This window comes from Ornithorhynchus anatinus, chromosome 1, assembly GCF_004115215.2.
Source record: "Ornithorhynchus anatinus isolate Pmale09 chromosome 1, mOrnAna1.pri.v4, whole genome shotgun sequence".
Classification (NCBI taxonomy): domain Eukaryota; kingdom Metazoa; phylum Chordata; class Mammalia; order Monotremata; family Ornithorhynchidae; genus Ornithorhynchus; species Ornithorhynchus anatinus.
In genome coordinates, this window is record NC_041728.1 from 31,103,446 (window position 1) to 31,121,754 (window position 18,309).

The window sequence follows — 18,309 nt, forward strand, 5'->3', positions numbered from 1 at the left end:
GATCATGCAAATAGTAAAGATTGTCCAACACAATGAAGACCTATCAGTCGCATTTGCACTCACTGATAAAAATCTCAGTGAAGAGACAGGAATTCTTCTACGGTGTAGGAGTTGGGTCCTTGAAGAACTACTGTGTAATGCACTCGTCAGCTGTGTGACTGTGGGCAAGTCACTTCACTTCTCTGTGCCTCAGTTACCTCATCTGTAAAATGGGGTTTAACTGTGAGCCTCATGTGGGACAACATGATTACCCTGTATCTACCCCGGCGCTTAGAACAGTGCTCTGCACGTAGTAAGCGCTTAACAAATACCAACATTATTATTATTATTAATGGAAAAATGGCATTATTGCATCTCTTGATTCAACTGGGATTAATGAAGAGAGAACATTAATAACACCTCCGCGACTGCCATTTTTTAATAAATTCCGATCTTATCCTATCTTGCCCACCACTAGCAGAGTGATTTACACCCCAGCCACCCTATATACTGTTTTACTATATTAAATTCTGTGTAAGCTCGCAGTGGGCAAGGAAACGTGTCCGTTTATTGTTATATTGTACCCTCCCAAGTGCTTAGTAAAGTGCTCTGCACACAGTAAGTGTTCAATAATTCATTCATTCATTCATTCAATAATATTTATTGAGCGCTTACTATGTGCAGAGCAATATACTAAGCGTTTGGAATGGACAATTCGGCAACAGATAGAGACATCGCCGACGACGGATCAAAACACAAACGCAAAGACGGGGACAGGGCCTGGAAAATGTAACACCATCCAATTTACCATTCTAGCTGAGTTCACACAGAAGGTGGAGGCAAAAAATGATACTACTAATAATTTTTTGATGGTACTGGTTAAGCGCTCACTAGGTGCCAAGCACTGTTCTAAGCGGTGAGTACTGTTCTAATAATAGCATTTGTTAAGTGCTTACTATATGCCAAGAACTGTAGTGAGCACTATGGTAGCATGGGACACGCATGGGCCCGCACGGGACCCGCAGTCTAAGTAGGAGGGGGAGCGGGTATTGAATCCCCATTTTGGCAGATGAGGGAATGGAGGCAACAGGGATAGGGAGTGACTCGTCCAAGGTCACACAGCGGACACATGGAGGAGCCGGGATCAGAACGCAGGTCCTCTGACACTCAGGCCTGTGCCCTACCCACTAGATCACACTGCCTTCCCTGATCTCCGTTAGGTTCAAGGAATCCCATCCGGCCGGGGAAGAAGGGTAAGGAGATCTGCCCCGCCCTGCTCTGCCATGCAGATGGCTTGGCATTTTCCCTGAGGGGTATCTCTGCGTCCTGGGGTGTGACCGCCCGAGCACCACTGTCCTGGAATGCCCTCCCTCCTCACCTCCCCCAAGCTAACTCTCTTCCCCTCTTCAAAGCCCTCCTGAGAGCTCACCTCCTCCAGGAGGCCTTCCCAGACTGAGCCCCCCTTTTCCTTTGCTCCTCCTCCCCTCCCCATTCCCTCCTCTCCCGCCCTCTGCTCTTTCCCCTTCCCCTCCACACTGTGCCTATTTGTATATATTATTTATTTGGTTAATGACTTGTATATTCATTCAATAGTAGTGGAGAAGCAGCGTGGCTCAGTGGAAAGAGCACGGGCTTTGGAGTCAGGGCTCATGAGTTCGAATCCCAGCTCTGCCACTTGTCGGCTGTGTGACTGTGGGCAAGTCACTTCACTTCTCTGCGCCTCAGTTCCCTCATCTGTAAAATGGGGATGAAGACTGTGAGCCCCACGTGGGACAACCTGATTCCCCTATGTCTACCCCAGAGCTTAGAACAGTGCTCGGCACATAGTAAGCGCTTAACAAATACCAACATTATTATTATTATTAGTATTTCTCTATGATTCTATTTATCTTGATGACGTTGTCTTGTTTTGTTCTGTTTTGTTCTACCGTCCGTCTCCCCCGTTTATTCATTCATTCATTCATTCATTCAATAGTATCTATTGAGCGCTTACTATGTGCAGAGTACTGTACTAAGCACTTGGAATGTACAAATCGGTAACAGATAGAGACAGTCCCTGCCCTTTGACGGGCTTACAGTCTAATGAGCCCGTCGTTGGGCAGGGATGGTCTTTATCCGTGGCCCAATTGTCCATTCCAAGCGCTTAGTACAGTGCTCTGCACAGAGTGGGCGCTCAATAAATACGATTGAATGAACTAACGCATGAACTCCGTTAGGTTCAAGGAATCCCATCCGGCCGGGGAAGAAGGGTAAGGAGATCTGCCCTTCCATTCCGATGGGCTGGCACTTTCCCTGAGGGGTTTCTCTGCGTCCTGGGAAGTGCGGCGAGGGGGTCAGCGCCCACACGGCAGGGCGTTCGGTTCATCGGCAGGAGAGAAGGTAACTTTAATACGAAGAAGATGAAAAAGAAGAAGAATTGTGGTATCACATAAGCATTTAGTCTGTGCCAGGAGCTGAACTGGGGTAGGTCCAAGGTAAGTGGGTCGGCCACGGTCCCTGCCCCCATGGGGCTCACACTCTTTAAGAGAAGCAGCATGGCGTAATGGCTAGAGCGCGGTCCTGGAAGTCAGAAGGTCATGGGTTCTAATCGCCGCTCTGCCACTTGTCTGTGTGACCTTGGGCAAGTCACTTCACTGCTCTGGGCCTCAGTTCCCTCATCTGTAAAATGGGGATTAAGACTGTGAGCCCCAAGTGAGACAGGGACTTTGTCCAACCCGATCTGCCCGTACCCACCCCAGCGCTTAGTACAGTAAGCGCTTAACAAATACCATAATTATTATTATTATTCCCGTGGCTCAGTGGAATGAGAACGGTCTTGGAAGTCAGAAGTCACTGGTTCGAATCCCTGCTCTGCCACTTGTCAGCTGTGTGACTTTGGGCGTCACTTAACTTTTCTGTGCCTCAGTTCCCTCATCTGTAAAATGGGGATGAAGGCTGTAAGTCCCACGTGGGACAACCTGATGACCCTCTAATAATGCTGGTATTTGTTAAGCGCTGCTTCTCTGTCTACCCCAGCACTTAAAACAGTGTTCTGCACATAGTAAGTGCTTAACAAATACCAACATGATTAGAAGCAGCGTGGCTCAGTGGAAAGAACATGGGCTAGGGAGTCAGAGGTCATGAGTTCGAATCCCAGCTCTGCCACTTGTCAGCTGTGTTGCTTCACTTCTCTGTGGCTCAGTTACCACATCTGTAAAATGGGGATGAAGACTGTGAGCCTCATGTGGGACAACCTGATGACCCTGTATCTCCCCCAGCGCTTAGAAAAGTGCTCTGCACATAGTAAGCGCTTAGCAAATACCAACATGATGATGATGATGATGGACTCCCCAGCGCTTAGAACAGTGCTCTGCACATAGTAAGCGCTTAGCAAATACCAACATGATGATGATGATGATGGACTCCCCAGCGCTTAGAACAGTGCTCTGCACATAGTAAGCGCTTAACAAATACCAACAGTAGGATGATGATGGAATCCCCAGCGCTTAGAACAGTGCTCTGCACATAGTAAGCGCTTAACAAATACCAACAGTAGGATGATGATGGAATCCCCAGCGCTTAGAACAGTGCTCTGCACATAGTGAGCGCTTAACAAATACCAACAGTAGGATGATGATGGAATCCCCAGCGCTTAGAACAGTGCTCTGCACATAGTGAGCGCTTAACAAATACCAACATGATGATGATGATGGAATGCCCATTTTACAGAAGAGGTACCACGAGGCTGGGGAGGTGAAGGGCCTCGCACAGGCCGACGGGAGGGCGGGGAGGCGGCTCTAACCACCAGGCCGCGCTGCCTCCTCTCCCCCCTCCCCTCCCCCCGGAGGGCCGGGCCCCGCGCGCATGCGCCGTTGAGGCCGGGCGCGCGGCCGCGGGGCTGGGCTCGTCCGGCCAATGAGGGGAGGTTTTCCCGCGGCGCGCGGGCGGGCGGGCGCGCGGGCGAGCGGGCGGGGCCTCCGGGCGCGTGCGCGGCCCCGCGGCGGCCGGGGTCGCGCAGCCTGAGGAGGAGGAGGAGGAGGAGGAGGACGACGACGAGGAGGAGGCGGTCGAGGCGGGAGTTTGTGGCGTGTCTCTGGGGCGCTCGTTGGCCGTGGCGGCTGTGCGGACGGAGGTAAGAGCCTGGCCGGGCCGGGCCGGGAAACAACCCCCACGCTACACACACCACACACGCACACAAACACTACACACACACACACACACCCCCCACGACAGCCCCAGGTGGGGCGGGGCGGGGTGGGGCGGCTCAGGGCAGACGGAGACCTCCCCTCCCCCTGCCTCACACACACACACACACCTACCCCCCCTTCTGTCTCACACACACAACACTTACCCCCCTTTCTGTCTCACACACACAACACTTACCCCCCTTTCTGTCTCTCTCTCACACACACACAACACTTACCCCCCTTTCTGTCACACACACAACACTTATACCCCCCTTCTGTCTCACACACACACACACACACACCCCTTTCTGTCTCACACACACAACACTTATACCCCCCTTCTGTCTCACACACACACAACACTTACCCCCCGTTTGTCTCACACACACTCACACTTACCCCCCGTTTGTCTCTCACGCACCCACACACTTCCCGTTTGTCTCACACACACACACAACACTTAGCCCCCCGTTTGTCTCTCTCACACACACACACTCTTACTCCCCGTTTGTCTCTCTCTCACACACACACACACTCCCCATTTGCCTCACACAAACACCCCCACGTCTGTCCCCCCCCATTTGTCTCACCCCCCCCCCCGTTTGTCTCTCACACACACCCCGTCTGTCTCTCACATACACACTTCCGCCCCCCCCCCCCGCCCCGTCTGTCTCACACACACACACACACACACTTTTGCACCCCCACCCCGTGTCTCTCTGTCTCTCACACACACATAAAACACACACATTCCCTGTCTGGGGACACACACGCGCACACACAACCCCCCTCCTTCCGTCTCACACACAGCTACAAATACACACACTTCCAGATAGTCGGGGAAGCTGGTAGGACCCTCCCCCCCACCCCGGGACCCCGCACTCTGATGCCCCCCCGACACACACACACACACACACACACACACACACACAAGCTCGTTGTGGATAGGGACTGTGTTTGTCCGTTGTTAGGTTGTCCTTTCTCAAGCGCTCGGGCGAGTCCTTTGGACCCAGGAAGCGCTCAGGAAATACGAGTGAATGAATGCATGTATTCACACCTAAGGTAATGTAATATGAAGTATTCTCTATGTATGTATATGTCCCTTCAAGCGTATGTGTGGATCTATATACACATACACACACACACACATATATACATATTTATATATACATATACACACACAAACACACATCCCGGGACCCCGCACTCCCGCTCCTTCCCCCTGACTTACACACACACACCTCCTCTCACAGACAAACAAGCTCATTGTGGGCAGGGAATGCGTCTGCTTGCTCTCGCACTCGCCTCTCCCAAGCGCTCAGTACAGTCCTTTGCACACAGCAAGCGCTCAGTCAGTACGATTGGATGACTGTATGTATAGATCCATTCAATCACACACCTATATATTTATTTACACACACACACACTCCTCTCCCTCCCTCCCGAGACACAGACACATTCCCAGTTGGGGAAGCGAAGATGGACACCTCCCAAAGCCCCAGACACCACTTTCTGCTCCCTCCGCCCCGTGTGTGTCACACACTCACACACACTCACACACACAGGTATGTCCCCACCCATCGAGTCCCAGGACCTCCCCTCTCGCCGGGAATAGTGACCATTGCTGGGGCTGTTGTGGTCGGGCCCAGGGAGACACCCCTGGAGGTCGCCCAGTCTGGCCCAGTCCGGCCCAGTCCGGCCCAGCAGCCGGGTTCGGGCCCCTGGTAGCCCGCACCATTTCCCTCCAGGTGACTGTCAACCTCCTCCTCTTCCCTCTTTGCTCCCAGGATGGGGAAGGAACTTTGGACCCTTTTGGAGTTGCCCTCCACCCCGTCACTTCCGTGGAAGACACTCCCAAATGCTCCTTCCTGGGAGAAAACTCCTTCCGCTTTCTTCCTTGCACTCCAATAATAATAATAATGGTGTTTAAGCACTTACTATGTGCCAAGCGCTGTTCTAAATGCCGGGGTAGATGGGAGGTCATCACGTCGTCCCACGTGGGGCTGACAGTCTTCATCCCCATTTGACAGAGGAGGTCACGTAATAATGGTATTTGTTAAGCGCTTACTATGTGCCAAGCACTGTTCCGAAAGCAGGAGTAGATACGAGGTCATCAGGTCGTCCCATGTGGGGCTCACAGTCTTCATCCCCATTTGACAGAGGAGATCACTGAGGCCCAGTGAAGTGACTTGCCCCAAGTCACACAGCTGACAGGTGGCAGAGGTAGGATTAGAACCCACGCCCTCTGACTCCCAAGCCCGGGCTCTTTCCACTAAGCCACGCCGTACCACTGGACGATAAACCCGATAAACAGGATTGATGGATTCATGTGGGATAATTGGCACCAGCCGACTTTTGTGGGGGGGTGGGATGTTATGCCCCCAAACGATTACAAGACCCTTTTTTCATTTCCCGATCGGGCTGTAGACACTTGGGAAGGTCTTCATTCAGTGGTGGCCGGTGTTCCCATTTTATAGGATTTTTGAAAGCCGAATCTTAATTGGACTTTGAATTAGTCCCAGATTTAATATCCTTGTAAATCCTGCCCTAGACGCAAATGACACGTTTGGGGTAGGGGTGTCTTTTGAAATATTAACTCGGATGATAATGAGGACAAGTTTACTACACTTTCTTTGTACACCGTGAGGCGCTTGTAAGAGTTTCAGCCCTGCTGCCCGATTTTGTTACCAGTTTTCAAAGTACTCCTTTGAAAGAGGACCTCTCGAATCAAATGATAAAAAAGGCTCTTAAGGAGGGGCAGAAAGCGAAGGGACCATAGCAATTTTTTTTTGCTGTTAGCGTCCATCTTTTTAAATTAAACTTCACGGGAATCTTATAATCAGGTGCTTTTCAGTACAGCGGGGCTCTGGACAGCTGGTTATTTTGAATTTAAACTCTTGAGAGTGCAGAAGTGGAAAACAACAAAAGAAATTAACAGTACCTTTGGATTAACATTTCAAGAAGGCTTGGCCGAGGCCTTTAGAAATGAAAATAGATGATAAATTGTAGAAGCCCAGTAGATGTTTTCTCTTAACCTTGTTTGGAACGCTGAGGATTTTAGGCATTTAGACACATTCTTTGCAGGATGCTGTATAAATAACTTTTCCTTCAGTTGACCCATTCCCTTTTTTAGTGTGTGTATATATGTATATATATATATATGTATGTAAGATTCAGTTCACACACCAGAGAGTGAATCAAATCAAGCACTTTCACCATTTTATTATTTGTCCAAATCCTAGCTAATAGACACGTAATCGATCGATTGTATTTATTGAGCACTTGGTATGGGGTATCATCTTATAACTCTAAATAACCTAACTATTCTGTTCCCCCTGAGCCCATACACACCCTCTTACCCCATTCAATCTTCAGTGAAAGATATTTTGAAGTCACTTCCTTTAGGACAATCTGTTGAAATAGGGTGTGAATATACTACTCGTTCATTGAGCCCTTACTTTATGCAAAACACTGTCCTGAGCACTCGGGAGAGTACAACATGACAACCAAGTGACTTTCCTGCCCACAACGAGCTCACGGTCTGCAAGGACGCTCCCCTCACCCTCATTTACCCTTGTATGAGTTTCTTGGTAAAATATGGCCACTGAAGGGATCCCGCCTTATACATCACAGCACATCTCATATGAAGTAATCAAACAGTTGTATTTACTGAGCGCAAAGCTTTCTGTGAGGGAAGCAGCATACTAAGTGCTTGGGAGAGTAAAATATAACAGAGTTGGTAGGCACATTCCCTGCGCCACAGTGAGCTTATAGTTTGGTGGGGGGGATAATGAACAAAGTGTCCAGTCAGTCATATTTATTGAGCGCTTACTGTGTGCGGAGCACTGTACTAAGGGTTAAGGAGAGTTCAGTATAACAATGTAACAGACGTTTCCTGCTTACGAGGAGCTTGCAGTCTAGAGGAGAATGTTAGTGCTCCTACGTGCAAAATTTCTTAATAGTCTTGTTCATTTAGCCAGGTTTTTTTAGGTGGCCACGGACACATTTGTGAGTTTAAGAAGAGTGCTTAAAAAGGTTTAAGAATATAGGGAAAAAGTTAATACTATTCGGGAATATTTTAGCTCCCCTTTTGTTAGGTTTTATAAAGCTCATTCTACATCTCTCCCTACCTGGATGCATTTTACTTTTTCCTGCTAACCTTCTCACTGTACCTCGATCTCATCTATCTCGACCCCGAAGTCCTCTCGCCCACCTCCTGCTTCTGGACTGGAATGCCCTCCCTCCTCACAGCAGATATCAGATAATTGCTCTCCACCACTTCAAGGCCTTAATTGAAGGCCCATCTCCTCCAAGAAGCCTTCCCTGACTAAGCCCTCCTCTTCTCTTCTCCCACTTCCTTTTGCGTCCACCTGACATCCCCACAGGACACATGTATATATCTGTGATTTTTTTTATTTTGTTTAGGCCTATTTGTGTGTGGCTCCCCCTCTAGACTGTGAGCTCGTGAGTGGGGAATGTATTTTTTGTTTTATTGTACTCTCCCAAATGCTTAGTACAGTGCTTTGCACCCAGTAAGTGATCAATAAATGCAGTTGAATGAATGAATATCGTGTTTACAGTCTTCCCAATTACTTGATAATATTATTGCAAAAAATGAGATATGTGGCAGCATTTTGGAAGTTTAAAAATAAAAGCATAGTTAAAAGAGAAGTTAGAGACTATGAAAGGTGGTTCTCGGTTATTAGGTTTTAGGGAGCATAACTTTAAATATAACTATACTTGAAAAAATCGTTGCTGATAGATAAGCAGGTTGATTAATGTGGACATCTTGGGTATTTCCCAAAACATTATTATTAGGTTAAGAAGCCAGGAGGGATTTCTTTTCACCCAGGCCTTTATTCTAGTTTTTTTTTTAATCCTTCTAAATCTGGGGGTTTTGCAGAAAGAGGAGACAATTTGAGACAGTATATAATCCTAAATGGCAATGAAGAATTAATCAGTGATATCTGAGTCCTCACTCCGTGTGGAAAACTGTATTGAGTTCTCAGGAGGGTACAGTAAGTGAAAGACGTGGCCACTGCAGTCTGGGAGCTTAAAATCAAGTGGGGTGAGATAGGCAGATAAATCATCAATAAGGGGAATAGGAGGAAGAACAAGAATGTGACTGGTGATAGCAGGAGTATGGAAATTTGAATCAATAAGTAATGTACGTAGGTTTACATATTGCTTCTGATCTCTAAATCGACATATACATAAGTGCTGAGAGGTGCAGATACCTCAGTGCTAAGTGGGTCTTTTGGGATGAAACTCGGGGTAGTGGGAACTGAGGAAGACTTCCTGGAGGAGGTGGGCTTTTTAGAAGGACTTTAAAAATGGGGGAGTTCCAGGCAGGGGCATAGTATGATCAAGAGACTGGACATGGGAGAGGCAGGAGTGAAGTTGAGGCATATGCCATCAGCCACGCAACGTGCCTCGAAACTACACGGGATGTGTCGTGAATGCTTATAGTGTGGGGAACGTTTTCCCGCAGACATACCTGCGGTTCGTTAAGGTCCGTTCAAGAACCAGCTTCGACCCTCCTGTTAAGTAAAAATTACATAACGATTCCCTTTCCTCAAATATTTCTCCTCTTCCTCGGGCCTTTCATATCCTACTGAACCTTGAACTTGGCCTCTTTCTCATCTGTCTCCAAACACCCCTACGCCACTGCTAATTTTTTTTTTTTTACCTTTGTTCATGGTGACAGCAGTTACAGCCAGCAGACTTAAATCTGTCGTGTTGCCCTGCCCCTCCCTACCTGCCCGCCCCAGCCAGGTAGGGGCAGGGGCAGTGCCCACTGCAATGGGTGCTAGCCCCATCCCGCCTCAGTCTCCATTGCCACAGCTGAGACTGGCTTGGGGGGGGGGGGCTACAGGTGGAAACTGAAGGGTGGAGGGGGCATATTATGTATGATACCTGGCAGAGGGCCGGAGGAAGGCGCGCTTGATCTGTTGGGTGGCCGTGGCTTTTTCAGGGGATGAGGAGACTTGGCTTTCTTTGAAGGCAGAGGGAAAGGAGCATCTGCAATTAAGAAGTCTTCTAGACCGTAAGCTTGTTACGGGCAGGGGACACATCTGCTAATTCTGTTGTGTTGTCCCCTCCCAAATGCTTAGTAGAGGAGGCGGCCCATTGTCAGCGCTCAAGAAATGCCATCACTTGACTGAGAAGTGGCAGATAGTAAGGGAGCGAGGGAAGTATTTCGAAGAAGTGACAGAGATGGGATTCAGGGACATGGGGGAGGCAGATTTTAGGAGCAGTTTTAGAAGCATTCTTGAGACAGGTGAGGAGGACTGCCAAGGTGGGAGTAGTAGAGAGGGCTCTGGGGAATTCAGACCTGATGGTTTCTGTTTTACCAGCTGAGTAGTTGGTGAGATCATCAGGAGGGAGGTGGTGAGGGAGCAGAAGTCACCCTGGCTTAAGGAATGGGAGGAGCATGGAGAAACCAGGAGGAGAGCCTCAGACTTAAGGGTGGTGAGAGGAGGGAGGAAGAAGGTGAGGAAGAGAAGGAATGGAGGAAAAGACAAATCGTAAAAAGTTTATACATCACAGCAGTTGAATGAGCGACAACCAAAATATAAAAAGTCCGTTCACCGAATGCAGGGTGCAGATAAAGGTGAATCCTTTATGTAACGAGTATGGCCTATTGTGACAATCTTCTAGGGTAAGAGGATTTTGTAAATCTGTTCCGATTCTGCCTCAGTCCCCGTGAATTGATTTTTGTGCCTTTGTTTAGTGAATTGTTAGTATCTCCACTGTCCTGAATGGGATAAAATATATTTAAAATGTATGATCTAGATGGCTTGGACATTGAAAAATATCCATAGCTTTCCCCCCGACCTCTAGGGAATTTCCTGTCTCTCTACTACAAATAATCTATAGTGGGTAACTCATACCCATGGCCAGTTTGGCTTATCTGTTGGTGTTATTAATAGGTGGATTTAGTGCAAATAGCTAAGCAAACACTCCGTATTTGCTAGAAATGTTGCAGAAGAAGCATTTCCCATGCAGATGTTTTATGTGAATCATCCAAATAAAAGCTAAAATCATTTTGGGGGGAATTTAAACTTGGTTTCTCTCAGGATTTGAAAACTAACATCCTCCCAGGATTAAATTTCTGCAATCTTCTGTCTGACTCTTCTTGGCTTCCCTCTTCCCCAGGTCATTAATGGCATTTGTATCATCATTGTTAAAGACCAAGCCTGAGCCCTTATTTTCTTCCTCACTAACTAGGGAAACTCATCCTTTCAAAATCAGTCAATCAGTGGTGTGCATTGAGTGCTTCTTTTGTGCAGAGCACTGATCTAAGCACTTGGGAGGGCACAATACAATACAGTTGGTACACACGATCTCTGCCCACAAGGATGCTACACTGTACATGGGGAATGAATTACAGATAGGGGAAGTGGGAGCGTATAAACCAGTAAATCATATTAGGCGCTTACTCTGTGCGGAGCACTGTAATAGATGCTTGATACAAGGTTATGAACATTGGTGATGTGGGGCGGATGGTGGGGTGACTTTCATGTGCTTAAGGGCTACAGATCCGTGTGCATAGGTGATGCAGAAGGGAGGGGGGGATAAGGGGAATAAGGGCTTAGTCAGGGAAGGCCTCTTGGAAGAGATGTGATTCTACGAGGGCTTTGAAGTTGATGGGGAATGATGATCTGTTGGATATTAACGGGAAGCTCATGCTTTCTAAACTAAATTTCTTCTTAACTGGGCCATCTTCTCTTCAGTGCCTTGGTCCTGCCTAAATCTAAACTTATAAAAACAGAACTCGATATCTTCCTTCCCTTCTTCCCATCATTTTTTAAAGACATTTTTTAAGCACTTGCTCAGTGCTGGGGTAGATATTAGCTAATCAGGTTGGATACAGTCTTGTCCCACGTGGGGCTCAGCCTTAATTTCCATTATACAGATGAGGTAATGGAGGTTGGAGAAATGAAGTGACTTGCCCAAGGTCACGCACCAGACAAGTGGTGGAGCCAGAATTAAACTCCAGGTCCTTCCGATTCCCAGGCCCGGGCTCTATCCACTAGGCCGCTGCTTCCCGCCAGCTAGGCTTATTGCCAGCCATACTTGGGTTATTCATTCCTTCGGTCCGTCGTATGGATCGAGCACTTACTGTGTGCAGAGCACTCTACTAAGCGCTTAGGAGAGGACAATACGACAGTTACAAACGACATCATCAGCTCTGCCGTTGGTCCAGTGGAAGGGGCATGACCGTGGGAATTGGGAGATCTGGGTGCGAGTCGGTGGTGAGGTTTTCTGAGCGAAGAACCGTTCCGTGAGAAATCCTGCAGAGCACCTGGTTAATGTGGCCTGCAAAGATCACAATGGTTGTCCACCAAGACAACAGCCTTCTGGGTTTCGATGCTTTGGAAGAGCGTCGGCATTACCCTGTGGGCCTTTTGGCCCAACTTGGATCTGACAGGTAAAAACCTTCTGTGTGTATTTTGCATTACGCTGTGCTCCTTTCCACTCTCTGCCCCAGGCTGGAACACCACCGGTACGAATGAGAGCACGTAAATGGCATCGTGCCAACCACCAGAACTCCTCATTTCCTTAGATGGGTTCTTGATCCCCAAGATTCAAGACTAAGGCTCTTTCCATCTTCTCTTCTGCGGGAGACGCCATAGTAAAAGGAAACCAACTTCAGTAGCTGCTGTTTCGACCCCAAAGAATTGAATAAATAAATTCTTGTCATTTTGAACATTCCTAGGATGATAACAGGGGTGCCAACTTTTCATTTTGAGTGTAGGGGTGAAGTTGGGGGCTAGGTTTTAAAGGTCAGGGCATTGGGAGGTGGCCCTAGGAAGGGCCAGGGCTATCAAAGGGGGCAGAATATTGGTATGAGAAGCAGCATGGTGAAGTGGATAGAGCCCGGGCCTGGCAGTCAGAAGATCAATGGGTTCTAATTCTGGCCCCGCCACTTGTCTGCTGTGTGACCTTGGCCAAGTGCCTTCACTTCTCTGGGCCTCAGTTATCTCATCTATAAAGTGGGGATGGAGACTGTAGCCCCACGTGGGACAGGGACTGTGTCCGACCTGACTTGCTCGTATCCTCCCTGACGCTTAGGACAGTGCCTGGCACATAGTAAGCGGTTAACAGTGTGGCTCAGGGGAAAGGGCCCGGGCTTGTCAGAGGTCATAGGTTCTAATCCTGACTCCGCCACTTGTCAGCTGTGTGACTTTGGGCCAGTCACTTAACTTCTCTGGCCTCAGTTACCTCATCTGTAAAATGGGGATTGAGACTGTGAGCCCCACATGGGACAGGAACTGTGTCCAACGCCATCTGCTTGTAATAATAATAATAATAATGTTGGTATTTGTTTAGCGCTTAACTAAGTGCAGAGCACTGTTCTAAGCGCTGGGGTAGATACAGGGTAATCAGGTTGTCCCATGTGAGGCTTTCAGTCTTAATCCCCATTTTACAGATGAGGGAACTGAGGCACAGAGAAGTTGTGATTTGCCCACAGTCACACAGCAGACAAGTGGCAGAGATCCATCCCAGGGCTTAGTACAGTGCCTGGCACATAGTTAAGCACTTAACAAATACCATAATAATAATTATTATTTTTAACAAGTGGCATAATTAATTCTTGGGAGTTAGGCACTGACAGGGCAGAGGAGGAAAAAATGGAGGAGAAAGGAAGAAGGGAAAGAGAGATAAAAGGTGCCAGTAAAAAGAGCTCCTCTTCTCCCCATCAGTCTGGACACAAAACAGCTCCCTCCGTACTCATCCCCAGAGCCAGCAACCCACTTGCCTCACCGCCTCCCGATCGGGCATCCCGAGGAACCACATGGGTTCTTTCTCTGTGGCGGCCTCGATGCTGTCCCGCCTCCAGAGTTCCGATTCCCACCCCACTTGCATTGCGAGGACTCTGGTGGCCGCGCCCAGCTCCCGATTGTGCCGTACACAACGCCACCCCCTTTTGTGCCGAAAACCCCGAGAAGGAGCGTGGTGTAGTGGAGAGAGCACGGGCCTGGAGTCAGAAGGTCATGGGTTCTAGTCCTGGCTCCGCCCCACTCGTCTGCTGTGGACTCTGGGCAAAACATTTCACTTCTCTGGACCTCAGTTCCCTCATTTGTAAAATGGAGATTGAGACTGTGAGCCTCACGTGGGACAGGGACGTGGGGTGCCTATGTCCACCCCAGCGCTTAGTATAATGCCTGGCACATAGTAAACGCTTAACAGATACTACAGTAATTAGTATTATTAATTATTAGTATTATTATTAAGCGTTGGTGCTGCCATTTTGGCTTCTACTCTCTTTTCCAAATCCAAGGGAGACAGTCAGTGGTATTTATTGAGCACTTACTGTATGCAGAACACTGTACTAAGCGCTTGGGAGAGTGTAATATAACAGTAAACGGACACATTCCCTGCCCACAACGAGCTTGCAGTCTAGAGCGGGAGACAGACATTAATATGAATCAATAAATGACAGATATGTACGTAAGTGATGAGGGGCTTGGACGGGGGAGGGATTGGGCTATTCCCCATCGTGCCCAGTGGCCTCGCCCCCACATTGCCAAGCCCATGATAGCCGGGGCTGCCCCAGAATGGGTGACTGTGCCCCAGGATAAATGGATAAACTCAATCCAAAAGCAAAGCTGCTTTAATACTAAGCAAAGCGAAGCATGAAGGCAAAACAAACGTAAGCTTATCTTCTCGACTGTCAGCTCATCATGGGCAAGGAGCAAGTCTACCGACTGTTATGTTGTACTCTCCCAGTCGCTTACTACAGTCCTCTGCACACAGCGCTCAATAAATGCGATTGATTGATGAAATTGGTGTCGCTGAGCAGCTGATGTCATGGGCATAAAAGTTAACGGCAGTCGCTCCCTTGAGATTTGTTCATTCATTCAATCATATTTACTGAACGCTTACTGTGTGCAGAGCACTGTACTAAGCGCTTGGAAAGTACAATTCAGCAACAGGTAGAGATCTGGCACCAAGCTCGTGATTTGGCCAAACACTCTTTGCATCCTATTGTAGGCTTTCTCTGTTCATGGAGATCAGGGCACTTATTTCCACTGAATCACGATTTTGATTTTTCACTGAAACCAAACTAGTTGATTTTGTGGTATTAGTCCACTTTTAAACACGTGAGAAATAATCGAACCCCCTAAGAGAGCAGAGACTGCCAGTTAGAAATGCCTTCAGAGGCCCTGATCTGTTTCCTGGGACTGTTACAGTGGAATCTCTCTGGAAGTAGACTTACGGAGCTTTTTAGATATTCTGTTGAATTGTTGGCTCTTTTGAAGCGTATCCTGAACTGAAAGAAAACTGTGGCAGGAAATTTCAGGATTCTTTGAAATCGGCCGTGTCTTCAAGAGATAGGTGAGAGATGTTTTTCAGTGCCTTTGTAGATTGTAGGCTCCTTGTGTGCAGGAAACACCTGAACCAACTCAGTTGTTTTGTCTCCTCATAAGTGCTTAGTACAGTGCTCTGCACACAATAAGAGCTCAGTAAATATTAATTGATTGCTATGCTGCGTATTTACTGTATTATTACACAGCTGTGTGTTTATCTTGTAGTATTATATAAGAGATTTAAACATTTTTTGAATTTCATACCCTCCCAGTATGAGATTTCACTGGCTGTTTTTGTAAACTTGAGTTTATCCTCAATCTGTAGTGACACTTGGTTAGAAAAAGTTGAATAGCTTGCCATCAAGTAGATTTTTTTGAAGTGACTATCTTCTCCCCGGCCTGAGCAGTTTCGGAGATTCTAATCATTGAATATTCACTTGAGATTCTGAAACTAAGGTGGTTCTTGGTTTTAGGAAGCACCTGGGCAAGAAACAGTGGGAACACTGATCATTTGGTTTTCCTTTGGCATTTCGTTTCAAAACCTATATTGCTGAAACCTTATCGACAGGTGTGGAATTTTCACTTTAGAACTATTATTACGTGCAGGTTTCAAGGAAGCTAAGAAAACTTGTTTTTTAAGCTTGTTAACTCTGGCTCTTCAAAAATAAACAGAAACTGCACTCCTTCAAGTTGATAACTTCGAACTGGAATTTAACTTCACACTTCAGATGTTTTTTTGGAGAAGCAAAGAAAGCTTCTGTGTGCCTAAAGCACATTGCTTTGTGTTGGCTCACTGAATTGCCTACATATTTCCGTGCCCTCATTTTGACTTAAATGTTTATCACAAGTGATATAAGACTTCACTTCAGCAGTGTCTATGTTTAAAGTTACTCATCTATGTACATTCCTGGAAATGTTAGAGATAATGCGGCCTGGCACACAAGTCTCAAACATTTCCAGGCCACAGAAGCATTTCTAGCACACGTGGCTAGTACGTGGGTAGACTACCTCCTGAGGGTGAGGGCAATTGACTCTTTGCGGTTGAAGGTAGTGTGCAGCGGTTAAATAAGACTTTTAATTTAAAATATATGCCTGTCATTAATGTTAACATTAATAGACCAGATGCATATAAAAATTAGAATTGTAAAGGTTTTTTTCCTCAGGGGAGTCTTGATATGAAATTCCCCCAAAGCCCAAATATAGCAAAGGGAGAGAATACCTCTACTGCAATACTGCAGAAGTCAGGATCACAAATTGCCCCTGATTCTTGTTCGAAGTACTAATCTGCAAAATATGGCTTCTGGTGGATCTGAAAGAGCAAAAGAGAGTTGATCGAGACTCAGTCCTGGGTCTCTCCTTCTGTCCTCCACCTAGACCAACTCCTCTGGAGAACTCATTTGGTCTAATGGCTTAGATGACACCTCTATGAGGATGATTCCCAAATTTTCCTTTCCAGCCTGGCCCTTTTCTTCAGCCTCGCCTCCTGTCAAGGTATCTCTTCTTGGATGACGTGCATCAACTCCTAAAACACACACATATACACACACAGCAAACTTAACTTGTCATAACAGAACTTCTCATCTTCCCACCCGAATCCTGCCCTCCCCCAGCTTTTCCATTACTGTAGTCAACACCATCATCTTCCCTGTCTCATAAGTCTGTAATAATAATAATAATGTTGGTATTTGTTAAGCACTTACTGTGTACAGAGCACTGTTGTAAGCGCTGGGGTAGATACAGGGTAATCAGGTTGTCCCATGTGAGGCTCACTGTTAATCCCCATTTTACAGATGAGGGAATTGAGGCCCAGAGAAGTTGTGACTTGCCCACAGTCACACAGCTGACAGGTGGCAGAGCTGGGATTTGAACCCATGACCTCTGACTCCCAAGCCCGGGCCCTTTCCACTGAGGCACGTTGCCTTGGCATGAGCCTCAAATCATCTCTCTCACTGAGCTCACAGATTCTATCTGTCACCAAGTCCTTACAACACAGCTAAAATCCATCCTTCTCCATCTATACTGCTACAATGCTGATCTTATACTATCCCACCTTGACTACTAATAATAATTATTATAGTATTTGTTAAGTGCTTACTATGTACCAGGTTTTCTAAGCACTGGGGTGGATACAAGCAAATTAGGTTGGACAGTCCCTGTCCCACATAGGACTCTGTCTTAATCCCCATTTTTCAGATGAGGGAACCGAAGCCCAGAGAAGTGAAGTGACTTGCCCAAGGTGACACAACTGACAAGCGGTGGGGTCCGGATTAGAACCCATGACCTTTTGACTCCCAGACCGTGCTCTATCCACTATGCCATGCATTAGCCTTCTTGCTGACCTATCTGCCTGTCTCTCTCCGCACTACAATCCATACTTCACTCTGCTTCCCAGATCATTCTCGTATTAAAAAAAATAAAGTTCACTCCACATCTGTCCATTCTTCAAGACCCTCCAGGGGATGGCCACCCACCTCTGCATTCAGCAGAAACTCCTCACCCTCAGCTTTAGAGGCCTCAGTCAGCTCGCCTCCCTATATTTACCTCACTCGTTTCCTCCTACGGCCCAGTTTGTTCACTTGGCTTCTCAAACGCCAGCCTATCCACTGCACCTCAGTCCCAACTATTTTGCCACTCACCTCTTCCCCTTGACCTCCCTCTTATCCTGAACTCTTCTGCCCTCCATATATGATAGACCACCACTCCCCCCACCTTCAGTGCCTCATTAAAATCTTAGAACAGTGCTCAGCACATAGCGCTTAACAAATGCCATCGTTCTTATTAAAATGCCATCTCAAAGAGGCCTTGCTGGATTGAGCCCTCTTTTCCCCTACTTCCTCTCCCTTTTA

The 18,309-nt window shown here is 47.4% G+C and overlaps 1 protein-coding gene across 1 annotated transcript in view; it reads left to right on the forward strand.

The window, feature by feature from the left end:
* The first annotated feature begins 3,977 nt into the window (after positions 1–3,977).
* PALS1 (protein associated with LIN7 1, MAGUK family member) overlaps positions 3,978–18,309 on the forward strand; it is a 120,967-nt gene continuing 106,635 nt past the window's right edge. Inside the window, 1 exon segment of the mRNA XM_029062017.1 lies at positions 3,978–4,090. The gene's annotated coding sequence lies outside the window, so the exon portion shown is untranslated.